General features: G+C 47.2%; 1 pseudogene; it reads left to right on the plus strand.

Moving 5' to 3' along the window:
• Window positions 1-14,084, plus strand: part of LOC111835480 (sterile alpha motif domain-containing protein 11-like) — a 47,637-nt pseudogene extending 33,553 nt beyond the window's left edge.
• Window positions 14,085-15,335: the final 1,251 nt, after the last annotated feature.

A 15,335-nucleotide genomic window follows, 5' to 3' on the forward strand; every position in this document is an offset into this window, starting at 1 on the left:
TTAATGCTCACAGTTGCCGGATCTGCATTCGGAGCAATTCACCTCTACTCGGAAGCCTGCCGTTTTTTTTTTACGCTGTGTGATGGGAGACTGATTGGTTTAACTTTCTCCCCAGAGAGCTCGCATACCCTGAGCCAGGAGTCGCTGAGTCACATGACCCCAGAAGAGCACTACCGCCGCATGATGTCAGCGCTCAGTGAACCAGGGTCCTATGAGGAACAGCAGCAGCGCATTTTCCAGCTTGCCAGCAGCATGGGGGTGCCCAGCCCTGCAGGTGAGCCCTCAGGACGTGTGATGCAGTGACAGCCCCACGCAGCCATGTAGGACACCCAGGCAGCCATATTGTGTCCGTACCCAGTCTGTCAGCATGTCAGATTTCATCCCCTCTGTCTGTTTTTTGTGCCAGTACTCTATGCTTTCCTCCAAGCCAACAAAAATGCATGTAAATTATAACAAAAGCGATTGTCCTGATTCTTCGCTGAAAACATGCCCTTATGCTGCATAAGGCCAGACTTATCTTCTGGCAGTTGGAGCACAATGTCAGGTTTTGTGATTTCTGATCGGTGTTGGATGCCTGAGTCCCAGGTAGGACTGATAAGGGCTTTGTGATTAGCTGCTGTTTCTATTTTCGTTTTCGGTATGAATTGAATGGAATATTTTCCAATTGCATTTTATCTGTATGGTCACCCCTTCGCAGTCGTCAGGGTTAAGGGGCACATTGTCACAAGTGCATAAGTAATGGTACTGGAAAGTTTAGGAGTCACTGTGAGAAAAACAAGATTCCATGGTCACAAGGACCAATGACACGTGAGTGTGAGGCTGGTTTGGAGAAAAGACGTGCGGCGTCCCCAAGCCAAGATGTGATCCCATAGTTAGTTTTTTAACCAAAAATAACTTTAAATAGTGGATAGTATGCTAGTATGCACCTACACTACCAAATAGTACATAACACTAATGTTTATATATTACACGGTTTTATGTGGTCCCGATCATTTTCGGTATTGTTCACATATTTTTCTTACACGTCATCCAAAAATATTCCCATTTAATTTGTTCACTGCCAACTCCCAGTAAACCGAAACTGCAAATTTGGAAGGGTGACAGTAACTATATCATTAAAACCAGAATTCCAGTTGTCTTGGTCCGTTTTCAATGAATATATTAATTGTATTTCCCGGCCCCGGAATAGATATGCTTTTGCAGCCGGTCTACCACCACCTCTGCAGACAATCGCTTGTTAAGATGATAATTCAAAAAGTATTTGATGGATCTTTTTCCAATTTTGCAGACACATTGTATGGGTAAAGATCTGGAAGTGCTGAAACTTTGAGACAAGTCACATCAGAATTAGAGCAGCGCTGCATAAACGCCCCATGCTCAGCGAATTTCATTGGCAGTATTCCGGTAGTTGGTCTGTAAAAAATTTTTTTGATTGAAGTTACCTCCAAAGCCTACTGTAGGGGGACTGGAGGGTGTGGAAGGAGCAGGGATTAGACAGGGGAGTGAGGGTGGCAAAGCCTTCTGGGTAATACATCACTGTCACTTTTTATGCATTTTAACTAGTCTCCTGTTATAATAAATATGTACGTATATGGTAATATAACAACTATTTGTCTGCTAGTGTTTAGTTTTGACAGGTTTAGGATTTAATACATAATGCAGATTTTATATACAGCTGACTGTGCCCCTCTGTGGAGCTTGTATATGTTTAATCAAAAAAAAATCTAGGTAGCAGTAACATTTGATCTCAGAAGAAAATCACAGTGGGTTCTGTATGAGTGTGTATGATATTACAAGGTAGTTACTTAGTTATACCATTAGTGTATCTTCTTACTGTTATGTTATAGAAAACGTTGATCATAATGCAAGTGAATAATAAGCTGAGCATAAATATTTAGATATACGAAGAATATAAACAATATAAATAAAATGTACGACATGGACGTTAAGACAAGCACAAAGGAAGTTAACCGTCTAATTGATGGGGAAAGTGTGCAAATTGGCGTGTAAGTGGAATGTGCAATAAATGAATGTGTAGTTTCATAGTTACTCTATATGTCACAACTAGGACTAAAACATTTATTGGCTTTTACCTTTCCAGTTGATCCGTCCAGTAATTGTAGACACTGTGGAGAATGAGGGGTGTGGGATTAGTAGGGAGTAGGAGTAGGGATTAGACGAGGGGGGGGTCAAGTTCAGCTTCGGGTTACTTTACTTATACCCGTAGGTAGATTTGGGGGGGGGGTGGTGGGGGGGGGGCTGTCCCGGGAGGATATTAAATCCAGTAGATGTTTGTTTTCTTCACTCTGTTATAGTGACCAAGCAAACACAGTGTACTTTAAAAGTAGCCAGAATGTGTCATGTTTAGATGTTTTCAATGGAAATCCCACCCCCCCCCCCCAACAAGGAAATGGTTGGAAGATGGCCTGGTAAGAGTATTATACCCACATTGATTCTGATGCCTTAGCCCTATGCTGAGGTGTTGGCAGTATTTGCCTGGGATTGTCTGCAGGAGCCTTTGGCATATGCATGCCCCGTGTTGCCAGTCTGTATGTTTCTTACTCTGTTTCTTATCTAAGTTCTGGTTCTTGTACCTCTGATTCCTGTCTTGTTCAAAGCTTTACTCTAACAGTGAAAACTTGCTTTTCTATTAACAAAGGAGAAATTTGTCAGCCTAGCAATAAAAACACGTGGAAAGAAAATATAAGCATCTTAGTCGATATGCTATATGCTAGTTGAATACAGGTTTCTACATGGCTTATGTATTTTTCCTGAGTGCAGAATAAATGTTGTATTTTAGGAGTAAGTTTTCAAGGACAGTAGTGAGATGGGGGGGGGGTGTTCCTGACACCCTGCTTTCCACACTCCAGCCCGTCAGCAAATGCCAGCATAGTTTCTGTTCCTCACGATGTACAGTGGAGTGTTTCTTCATGTGCTCGAAGCTAAGGCCTCCTTGTAAAATAAAAGTAAATTAGCCAATACAAGAAAAGTGGGATAGTGTGACGACATGCTACTGTATGTAGTATAGAAAGTTACTTTATGGTTCGGACAGTGTGCAAGTGATATGGCCAGAGCATGAATGTCTGTGGCATAGACAAGTTCTAAATGACAATGGTGTGAACACCTTGCATCTGTTAAATGTCTGGTGATGTTAGGCTGCCCTAATGAAATCAGCACATACTGCTTAGTGATTATGTCTCCTCCTTGAAACCATCATGAGCGGGGGAAACCTCATGGATAACCCTGGATAACCTTTGCTAATATCACTAGCCTAGGAAATACATGATGAATGAAACAAACATGCTGTATTGTGATTCAAAGTTCTGAACTGTCCGGTAAACCCCAGCAGCAAATTTGCTGGACCATGTTTCTCAGTAGCGTCAGGCTAAGCTTAGATACCAGTGACCTTTAGAAGTTCAGTACTGTCCACTAGTGCTGCTTTGCTGGGCGCTTTCATACAGTTTGCTCCAGTTCTGGCCTGACCACTGAACTGATGAATGGGTTGATGCCACAGAAGCAATGCATTAATGTCTGATAGATGACCATCCACAAAGCTCCTCTGCTCTCACGGGGTCTGTGCGTTATTGGTAAAGGGGCACTTATTGAGCTCTGGGAGCATATGGATTTCAGACTGAATTTCCTGTCTTTATGTACAGTCCAGTGGCAATGTGACCACAGGTGTAGCTCAGTCTCTTTCATCCTAAAACACCACAACGCTAAACGACAGTGTCCTGAATCCATCCATTTTCTGACCGCTTCCCTTGTTCAGGATCCTGGGGGTGTCCTCCATTACTAATATACAGTTGTTGTCTCTCTGACCGTAATTTGTTATATAATGTGTAACTGAGTCCTGCTGTCATTGTACTTGTTCCCTGCTGGTTGGATGTTTCTGCCATGTGTTGGCAGTGCGGGTGTTTCTGCTGTAAAAGCTCGTTCCCCTAGCATAGCCCCTCCCCCCATGGCTAATCGCAACTTTTACACTGCTGCCTTTGATAAACCCCTGCATTTCCGTTGTCATCTGGCAATAGCACAGAATTCTATCAGAATATCAGATAATGGTGGCGGTTTTTATTCGCGGGTTCAGTTACAGAGAATCCCTGCTCAGTGAAGAGCTTGGTCTGCATCATCCACAGCCTCAGCCGCTGAGAAACACGCCTGCTGTAGTAATGGCTCTCAAACTGCATGTAATTGTTGTGGTTGGGGATGGCATGGCAAGCCACTGTGTGGGTGTCTCAAACTGCAGGTAATTATGCAGAAATTAAAAAGTGAGAACTATAACTTCATGGGTGGCAGGCTAACACCCACCTTCTGCTTCAGATCTGCTGCGCATGCGGCCAGAGGGGCTTGGTGTGCGGGTCCCAGGAGCCGCCGAGGCGGGGGGCTCTTCCAGTCAGCGGCGCAAGCAGGGCCTGCCGCAGCATCGGGATGCTCACTTCTCAGACAGGTGGGTCTCGCTCTCAGAAACACACACACAGACAGGTGGGTCTCGCTCTCAGAAACACACACACAGACAGGTGGGTCTCACTCTCAGAAACACGCACACAGACAGGTGGGTCTCGCTCTCAGAAACACGCACACAGACAGGTGGGTCTCGCTCTCAGAAACACACACAGACAGGTGGGTCTCGCTCTCAGAAACACACACACAGACAGGTGGGTCTCGCTCTCAGAAACACGCACACAGACAGGTGGGTCTCGCTCTCAGAAACACGCACACAGACAGGTGGGTCTCGCTCTCAGAAACACACACAGACAGGTGGGTCTCGCTCTCAGAAACACACACACAGACAGGTGGGTCTCGCTCTCAGAAACACACACACAGACAGGTGGGTCTCACTCTCAGAAACACGCACACAGACAGGTGGGTCTCGCTCTCAGAAACACGCACACAGACAGGTGGGTCTCGCTCTCAGAAACACACACAGACAGGTGGGTCTCGCTCTCAGAAACACACACACAGACAGGTGGGTCTCGCTCTCAGAAACACGCACACAGACAGGTGGGTCTCGCTCTCAGAAACACACACACAGACAGGTGGGTCTCGCTCTCAGAAACACGCACACAGACAGGTGGGTCTCGCTCTCAGAAACACGCACACAGACAGGTGGGTCTCGCTCTCAGAAACACACACACAGACAGGTGGGTCTCGCTCTCAGAAACACACACACAGACAGGTGGGTCTCGCTCTCAGAAACACGCACACAGACAGGTGGGTCTCGCTCTCAGAAACACACACACACGCCTGTGCTCACACTCACGTGTGTCCATGCAGACCTACGCCCACACTGGGGCTGTTAAAATGTTCCACTAGTTCACATCCTGTACGTCTTGAAGTTCTGCTTTAGCGTTCTACCTTAAAAAGTGTTCTACACTGAATTGGGGCATTACTATTTCTTAATTGGTGGGACCATTTCCCAGGTCAACTCTTACTACCCCAGCTACCCCCCCCCCCCGAAGAAATACCTTGGAGAGATTAGGGTCCTGAGGCTAAGCCAACTGAGAACTAGAGGACTAAGCAGAAATGTCGTCACACAACGTGTCAGTTTGTCTCTCCATCTGTGGCACCGCAGTCTGCCCGCTGTGCCTGAGTGACGTTTGCTGGAACCTGGCTGGCAGCGTCACTCTGCCTCTGGCTTTGTCACTTTGCAGAAGCCCCCGGAAGCAGGGTGCTCACGTCCCCCCCCCCACACACCCTCTAACCACTTTCAAGCTCAGATTTTTTGCAATTGATTAACTGACAGCCATTAGCTGGCAGTATTACAATAAATCCTTTCCGAGGGCAGATCCTCTACCATCACAGTGGCTAATAAGAGTCCGCAAGGCGAATCCTAATGAGGTCGTCGTGTGGGAGCAGCACAGGGGCCATCCAGTGTTAATGAGCTCCTGCACCAGTGTGCCTCCAGTGAGCCGGGGTGTGTTCCCTCTTGTGTCCCACCCAGTGGGTGTCACTTTGGGGTCCTGGGAAGGCACAGTTGATCGACCTCAAATGCCACCCACGTCTGATATGTTAGCGAGTCATGCAAATGTGCTGAATTCTGGGAAACGTGAGACGCAGAGTCACACAGCTGTCCATCAGAGCAGGATAATTACTTCCAGCGCTATGGCGCATCTCCACAGCGCTGCAGGAGGGCTGGTGCGGCGGCTGGGTGCCACGCCTAGCCTGGGCACAGGGCGTCCGCCGTGGGCATGGAAACGGCCTTTGACCAGTAGCTGTTTTAAAAATAAAATGTGCATAAATACAATGCAGCTGCAAGTCAGGCATATTTCTGAACTTAAAGAAGTTGAATAACCTTATTTAAACCTTCATGGTAATGGTGTAAATATATCTCTGTTAATGAAGGTGTATGTAAAAGCAGAGAGTATAGACTCACTGATTAATGGCTCACTGAGAGATGAATAAATATGTATGAATGGAGAATCCATATTTGCTACGCTGTCGGCAGGCCCGTGACGCGTCTGTATCGTTTGGGAAGGTGCACTTAGACACCACTTATCATGGGTTTTAGGGGATTCTGGGAAGAGAAGGGGGCCAGGCTTGTGTGATTGACATGGAGCAGTAGAGGGGTCTTAGGGCCTGGGGGGGGGAGGGGGGGCAGTATTAGCATTTCAGCAGCATATTGATCCCTGATTTCCCTCAGCTGCGAAGTGCTGAATGTAAAAATGCCAGTATGGGTCAGACAGTTGTGAATAGCAGCCTGACGGCCTACCGTGAACGTCCACTGTCTGGGTGAGTGACTGTCCCTGTCCATCTTAGTGTCCATTGGTCAGTGACATTTTAGATTTTCAAAACAGCAAAAAACCGAGCCTTTGGACACAAGGCAGGAAACAACCCAGGATGGGGCACCGACCCATCACAGGGCACACTTACACACCATTCACAGGGCACACTTACACACCATTCACAGAGCACACTTACACACCATTCACAGGGCACACTTACACACCATTCACAGGGCACACTTACACACCATTCACTCACAAGTGCACACCTACGGGCAATATAGTAACTCCAATTAACCTGAACATGTTTTTGGACACTGGCAGAACATGCAAACTGCACACACATGGAGCCATGGCGGACACTCGAACCCGGGTCCCTGAGGTGTGAGGCCACAGTACTAACCACGGCATCACCATACCGCCCGTTGTGTGAAGTGAAATATGTATTTTTCATTTTTGCATGTGCCCACTAAAAAAAGATAACAAGGTATTTTTCTGCATTTAATTGTATACACCCCCTGAAAATGTTATTTGAAAAAACAGTGTTATATTAAAATCTATGACAATGACACATGCACAAATAATGAAAAATTAAATAGTAGATAGGACAGGTATTTTCACACTAAAATTACAAATATTAAATATTTTGTCTTTTAAGGTGACAGTTGACATTGTTTCCTATATTATTCCAGTAGAAAGGTAAAAATGCTTTCATATCATATTGTATTACGTTTCCGACATTAATGTCAATTAGCATTTTATGTATTTGTTGTAAAAATCATTATTTTACTGAATAGTGACTTTTGTTTTAGTAAATGGCATATTGCAACTGCAATGTACCAGTGCATATAAATGCAATAACTGTATGTAGTCCTAAATTAAAAAAGATGCCAGACACTTCCTAATTGAACTATTGATAATTTTTTGACATTAAAAGCAGACTCACCATCAGCAGTCTCATAACATCATTCTCCATTCTCTTCATGCAATAATGATTATTTTCATCTGTCAAGTGTGGGCCAGGAAAGCAGGCACCAATGCGGAGGTGAAGGGGAGCAGCTCTGCTTCTGACTTTGGTCATGGGGGGGACTGGACCAGCTGTCAGGGGGTGGCGTGTTCATACTGCGCGTTTAACTGTCAGCGGAGGTGCCCTTGGCTGTGGGGGAGGGAGTGGGCACAAGCTGCTGGTGGCCACATCATGCTGAGACTGAGGGGACATTTTTACTGCAAAGGACAGTGAGACGCATTTCTGCTCTGCGTACGACATACGCGTGTGCTTTCTTTAGCACCACTGCATACGCGTGTGCCTTCTTTAGCGCCACTGCATACGCGTGTGCCTTCTTTAGCGCCACTGCATACGCGTGTGCCTTCTTTAGCGCCACTGCATACGCGTGTGCCTTCTTTAGCGCCACTGCATACGCGTGTGCCTTCTTTAGCGCCACTGCATACGCGTGTGCCTTCTTTAGCGCCACTGCATACGCGTGTGCCTTCTTTAGCGCCACTGCATACGCGTGTGCCTTCTTTAGCGCCACTGCATACGCGTGTGCCTTCTTTAGCGCCACTGCATACGCGTGTGCCTTCTTTAGCCCCACTGCATACGCGTGTGCCTTCTTTAGCGCCACTGCATACGCGTGTGCCTTCTTTAGCGCCACTGCATACGCGTGTGCCTTCTTTAGCACCACTGCATACGCGTTTGATTGGGGGTTTTTGTTTCATCAGATGTTTATTCGTCTTGCTCATTTCGTCTGCTTAATTGTTCTAGCTGTTGCTTTGGATTAAACGCTGATGTCGTTAATGTTGCAAGCACAGTCATCTCCATGCGCTGCAGCTCAGTGGTTATCCTTGTCCCCTGCTCAGAGATGCATCTCAACCCTCGCCACTGCTGGCAGCTCAGACCGGGGCCCCCCACATTGCGCTGGGGCCACACCTGCGCCCCCCCTTCCTGGGTGTGCCCCCTGCCCTGTGTCAGACCCCAGGTGAGCCCCACCCATCTGCAGCACTGCACTGTCTTCCCTGGAATCATTACAAATAATTATTAAAAGGAATATTCAACTTACAGTGTAGCCAAAGGTTCCTTTTAAAACCCTGACATTAAAGATAGGTGACATTTTAGTGTTTTTCTCCTGTGTGCAGCTGCTGGCTGAAAGGGTTAAACTTTAACAATCTTTAACAATTTTTGAAAATAATTTTTATATTTACTTCATGCTTATAATAGCAGCTATTAATCACTTATTACACAGCAGGTTATGCTTTGTTATGTGAATCAGTACATAGTGATGGGAGTTGCTTATACCACATTGCATTTTAGTAAGTGTACTTGGTATATTAGTGGTGTATATGGCCGTTGGTTTGCAGACATTCCTGCAAAGTTAAAGTGCTTCTTCCTGATGGATGCAGGATATGGCTTCCTGCAGCCTGCCCAGGCGGAGATTTTCGCTCGCCAACAAGAGCTGTTGAGAAAGCAGAACCTGGCAAGGTATTGTGGGAGTTTGGGGGGGGTGGGGGTGGTGTTACAGAGCAACAACATGCTGGACACCAATAAGAAAGCTCCATTTTACCATGTAATACAACTGTTTTGCAGCTGAAATCGTAAGCAGCTTAGCTGAACAATGTGAGTAGTGGTTTCAGACCCAAGCTGGAGTGCAGTGAAATCCAGCAGCACTGAGACATGAAATGTTACGTTTCCCTGCCTAAAAAAACCCAGCTGGCTCCTGTACCTGCAGGTTGGAGATGTCTGCTGAGCTGCAGCGCCAGCGCCTCCTGGTGGACACCCTGGGGCTTCCGCCTGGGCTTCCCACAGACCACCCAGCGCTGCGCAGCCTGCAGGACCTCCCAGAGGGCCACCCGCTCCGTGAGGAGTTAAGCCGCCGTGGCGCCATGCTGGTGCTGCGCCATAGCACTGCCCCACTGCTCTCCTTCGGCCACCAGGGGGCAGTGTCCTGCACAGCCACTGGGGATCCCGGTCCCCGCAAGAACTTGCGGAAGGGTGTGTCCGGAGACCAAGCTGGAGAGAGCAAGGAGGTGCTGGCAGGGGGCTGGCTGAAAGATGGAGATGCAGACGGGCTGGCTGACGCCGCCAGAGACTCTGAGAGCGAGACGGAGGCCAGCGAGGATAAGCCTGCGTTCGACAGGCATGCACCGAGGGCTCAGCTGGCATCTGCCAGGGAGGCAGCCAAGCCCAGCTTGGGGGGCAGGGAGCAGGGTGTGGCCCCTGCTCAGCTCAGTGCCTCCGGCAGTGCAGCAGAACCTAGTTCTCCCAGCCACCCCCTCTTCACCCTGGGCATAGGCAAAAATGAGGCCAAGTACCTTCCAGCCACTGTAGTGCCACCCCTGCCCACGCTGCCCGCCCTACCAACATTACCGGGCCCCACGCTTCCCTTCAGCTTCCCCTACACAAGTCCCTACCTGCACACAGGTGAGTGTCAGAGCCCCTTCGCTCTGTCGCCGTCCTCCAGTTTATCTCAGCACCACCAGAAACGTGCTTTAGGGTTAAGTGCTTTAAAAATCCCCAACAGAAGGGCATGATGAAAGCTTCCCATTTGTTAAAAATGCACAATAGCACCTTTATGATTTTTCCCGTTCCTCTTTGCAGCAGTTAGCCAATTCCATGAAGTGGAAAAAAGGAACACAGTCCTTGGTCATGCTTAAGTGATTTGAAAAGAGCGCCCTGGAGCGATGGGCTTTTGTCGATGGTGCTGTAGTGGCAGGCAGTGTCAGGCGGGAGCGGCAGGTGTGTGCCTGCAGTCTCTGAGGTCTCCTCTCTCCCTCGTGGGTGTTGGACAGGCGCCATGGGGGGGCTGTTCCTGGACGGCGAGGATGTTGGACCTGTGGAGGACATTAGCAAGTGGACGGTGGAAGACGTGTGCAGTTTTGTTGGTGGCCTGGCTGGGTGCTCTGAGTATGTTCAGGTGAGAGATGCTCGTCACTCTGCTGCCTTAATGCTTCCTGATGGTGAGAGAGGAACTCCTGACTGTCACTTAAATTCATCTTCATGAAAAAAATCACATTTGCTGAGCATCTGAATTAGAACTGAATATCTTTATTGTTGCTATACAAGTACAAGAAGATTCAGTTTGCAGTTAAAAAAAATTAATAAAAATAAGTTAAAATACCAGTACAGTTGTAAATATTTAAAACCTAATCAGAACCAGTACACTACTGAAAAATAGCAATTCAATAAAACAGTGCAAATGGTAGGTTCAGTATAAACAGAAAAAACAGTATATGGTAGAATTAACAGTATGAATGTCCAGCAGTAATAATAGTGAAACAGCATATAAAATCCCTGCAGCCAAAGGAGTACTGATATCATCTGATGTGTGTGTAAACTGTCAGAAAAAAGGGTACAGCCCTGGTACAGTTTTGTACCCCAAGGTACAAACACCATTAATGTAACCCCAATGGTACAAAAATGTTCCTCAGGGTATATTTTTGTACCTTAAAAGGGACATTTACCTACAGATAGGGTGCAATTGGCAGACCCCTGAAGGTTCAGCCTAACTGACAAGTAATTGTACCCTCAAAGGTACATACTGTTTTTTTCGTGACAGTATAGAGACCGGTGGGGTTTAGTAAGGACCATGTACCGCATTGAAAAGCAGCACCCAAATCAACCCCCCAGGTGACACAGCGTATGCATGGAACAGGACACTGCGTGCCATTAATAGACGTTCAGTCATGTGATTGGACAGTGATTTATGACCTGCCTTTAGGGGAGGAGCCTGGGAGCCCTGCTCTGATAGGGCCACACAGGTGTCACTGAACTGCATCATGAAACGCCAATAGACTAAAACCAGATGGGCAGGGCATGGCAGGGGGGGTGGGGGGCGAGTTAGGTTTCGTTCCCTTTAAGAGCTTGCCGGCGCCCCCCCCCAGGTGTTCCAAGAGCAGGGCATTGACGGCGAGACTCTGCTGCTGCTCACTGAAGAACACCTGCTGAACACCATGGGGCTGAAACTGGGCCCGGCGCTGAAGATCCGCTCCCAGGTACCGCTGCCTTCCTGTACCTCCGCTACCGCCCCCCTCCCCACATACCCCCAACGCTCCTGCATCCTCACGCCTCCTGCCATCTACAAACTGCAGTAACCTTTTTATAAAGACTAATAAGCTGATTATTAAGCTAAGCCGTGGTTGCAGACCTAACCTGGTTGTTGTTTTGGGGGACTGGGCCCAGCGGGAGGGAGGGGGAGAGAGATAGAGCCCAACATGTAGCTGCTAACTGCAGAGTGGACAGAGTGCTCCTATGCAGGCTCTTATCTAAATGTAATCTTGTTATGATTTCTGTCTCGAATTCTGATCTTTTCACCACACCAGCATGAATGTGTTCATCGTTGCCTAAAATCAATAAAACCGTTGACCATTATAAAAACACGTCCATCCCGCAGTATCTGTTCATCCTGTACTTGTATTTATACTTATTTAGCACATTACACCATTAATCTGTACCGCTGAGTACTGTGTACTCTGACAGCACATTGGTGCTTTGAGCTCCAAATAAGAATTTTACCCACTTTGTGTTTGTCGTGACAATAAATCTGAAAAACACATCAACCAATTGGCTGTGCCCAGGAGAACTACCGTCTTCTGTCAGGTACAGTGTTGGTAGTGAGTGTATGTTACTGCAGTACCTCTGAATGGACTGTAGAGGGTGCAGTGTTACAGTGCTGATGTACTGGGCGCTGGCCCCTCCCCCACAGGTGGCACGGCGCGCTGGCCGGATCCTCTACATGACCAGCCTCCCGCTCGCTCTCCCGCTGCCGCCGTCTGTCCTGCGGCCTGCGGACAGGGACCAGGCCCCCAGCGACACGCGCCCTCTCTCTGCGGGCGTCACTCTGTGCCCCGCCCCGGGGCGCCCCTCGCCCAAGCACGAGAACGGCTTCTCTGCAACCTCCTGTGACGGTGCCAAGCATTCCTGCTAGGAGCAGCATGGGACTCTGGCCTGCGCCTGTGGGGAAGCTTTTTGGAGTTTGGGGGGGGGGGGGGGGGGTTGCTATCTGCCTATCTATACAGATTGGCAGCAGCTCCTGAAGTCTCCTTTTTGAAGCTGCCAAAGCTCTCACTGCATCACCTTCACTTCCCTCCTTGGTAACAGAGCAGCCAGAAGGACATTGAGGAGAACGAGGATACAAACCAACCCCTGGTCCTTCAGGGTCCAAGGGGGGGAAAAAAAGTTTCATGCAGTTTCTTCCTTCTTGACAAGCAGACGCCTTCCCAGCGAACCCGTCGATGCTCCCGATCTTCCCAAACCTGCCAGGGGTGCAGCTGAGAATCATGTGTTTAGGATAGATGGGCCATTCAGCCCCATGTCGTCTGTCCGGCTCCTATGAGCACTTAAGCAGTACAGGGTCACCGTGAACCTGGAGCTGAGGGCAGGAGGCAGGAAGCGCTCTGGGTTGCTTGTCCGTTCATCACAAGGCGCTCGCTTACACACACGATACTGTAAATTTCAGAGATGCCAGCTTAACTGCATTTTCTGGACTGCAGGAAGAGACCCACACAAACAGAGGGTGGACGTGCAAAGCTGGGGGCAGGAATCAAACTTCCAGTACTTGGAGGGACCACACCCCCCACTCCCATCCTGTCCCGAAGAGAAGCTTCGTTTGTAAATATGAAAAGCTGCAAAGCACATTGTTTCTGCAACTATGCATTCCGTGGTTGTATACCAAAGATGAAAGACGGGATACACAGAGATTCTGACAAGGCCTGAGGTGTCTCCTTCACCGACCTGACAGTGTGGGCTTACTGAGCTGAGGTACATACTAACTCATTGGCGCAAGAGTGGCATTCTGCTCCCTGACAGGAAGTAACAGAAGTAAACTCATGGACAGAGACTGGGAATAATGGCTGCCTAGTGTTGACAAGCACTATGATATGTTGCCTCCGTCTTTATATTGCTTACTACTGAAGGGGAGTGATCTATGCTCAAATGTACAGTGGCGGTTAAAAAAATCGAGTTATACAAGTAGTACATTTTTTTAATGTATGGCTTCAGTAATGACATTTTCCATTATTAAAATGTGGCTTGCTAACTGGTGGTACTCTGGTTCGAACTCTTAAGCGTTCAGTGATATTTAAAAAAGAATATCTTGAAATAGCATATAAAAATGAAAAATTGTGTTTTGTTGTAGTTTGGTTTGTGTAATAGTGTTTAATTCATCCTTTACACGGATGCCAAAGATTTGACCATTTTCCGTATTGGTTACAGGAAATTTAAAGGCACAAGACTCTTTATGCAAAACAACTGTTATGGACTTTTTAGCAACAGGAAAGCAGACATTAAAATGGTCTTTACATTTCCCCAATAAGCAATGTCTCTGTTCTATTTTTATATTTACTCCTAGTAAAATAAATTCTCTTAAGAATGCAGACTCCCTCCATTTCCTTGCATGGTGAGTAGTAGTACTGTAACTGCTATTGTAAATGCTGTATATTACATATTGTTGAGAATTTTTGAACTGGAACCTGGAAGGGCTGCATATGTAGCTTTTGTGGATGAGGCTGGACTGAATGTGCAGGAAAAAGATGGCAGATCCCTGCCTGCTTGGGCATCAGTCATCACGAGCTCCTCCAGCACCTTGGGGGGGGGGGGGGTGTAACACAGAGCATGCGCTGACATTTCTCACTGGTGTGCGGGATGCTGTTTGAACAAGACCAGAGAGTCCTGTATTGGACTATTTGAAAAGCAAATTCTTACCAGTCTTCCTTCACATATTTTCCAACAGATGCTAGCATGTAGAACGCAACATATTTATTAGATATGTGCAGTGATTTTTCAGAAATGTTCATCATACAAATATATCTCATTGATTAGCAGCAAAGAGGTTAATTGCCACTCAAACCACACATTTGCATGAGATTTAGCCACAAAGACGCACTACACTAAATATTAAACAAACATTCCTTATTTAGGAGATGCTGAATGTTCAGCATGTTCTGCTAACCAACAACCTAGCTACAATCTTCAGACAGTAGCGTTAACATCATATGCAACCAAGAAGCAATCATAGCCCAGTGGCGCCATGACAAAGATGATTAGCCTCCAAGAGAAAATTTGCTTAAACTGACCGGTTTCTGCAGCACCAGCAATGAAACGTCTGATGAGGATTGCAGCAAACTTTACAGACAGAGATGCCAGGGGCCCATCAACTGCAAACCCACCCCTGCAGATTAGTCAGAGGTTCTGTAGATGCGGTGTGAATTCTGGTTTTGCTTTTATAGTTTTAAGAAAATGCTGTATGGTTTTAGGAAATGTTTAAGCACTTACAGAAAGAGACAGGTCATTTTTCCATTAACAACATGCATTATGTTAAATTGAGCTTGATGGCGATGTGACCGAAACTGAAATGTAACACAGAGCTTCAAGTGGCATGACTATGAAATTACACCTCACTGGAATGGTTTGCAGCTGAGGCTTCCATCCTTGGGGGTGTGTGGGTTGCTAGGAGACTGTAAGCCAAGAGGACTATTCGTGTATTTGCACTATTAGCAACAAAGTTGACCTTTGAATCCTCTGGCTGAAAAAGGAGTTAAGTTCTCAGATGTGCTGAGGGCAAAAAATAACCAACAAAGAGTTGAACAGAAAGGATGGGGCAGCAGCCTGCGCAGACGGCACAGGTA

The sequence above is a fragment of the Paramormyrops kingsleyae genome, chromosome 18 (assembly GCF_048594095.1).
Source record: "Paramormyrops kingsleyae isolate MSU_618 chromosome 18, PKINGS_0.4, whole genome shotgun sequence".
In the NCBI taxonomy this organism is placed as follows: domain Eukaryota; kingdom Metazoa; phylum Chordata; class Actinopteri; order Osteoglossiformes; family Mormyridae; genus Paramormyrops; species Paramormyrops kingsleyae.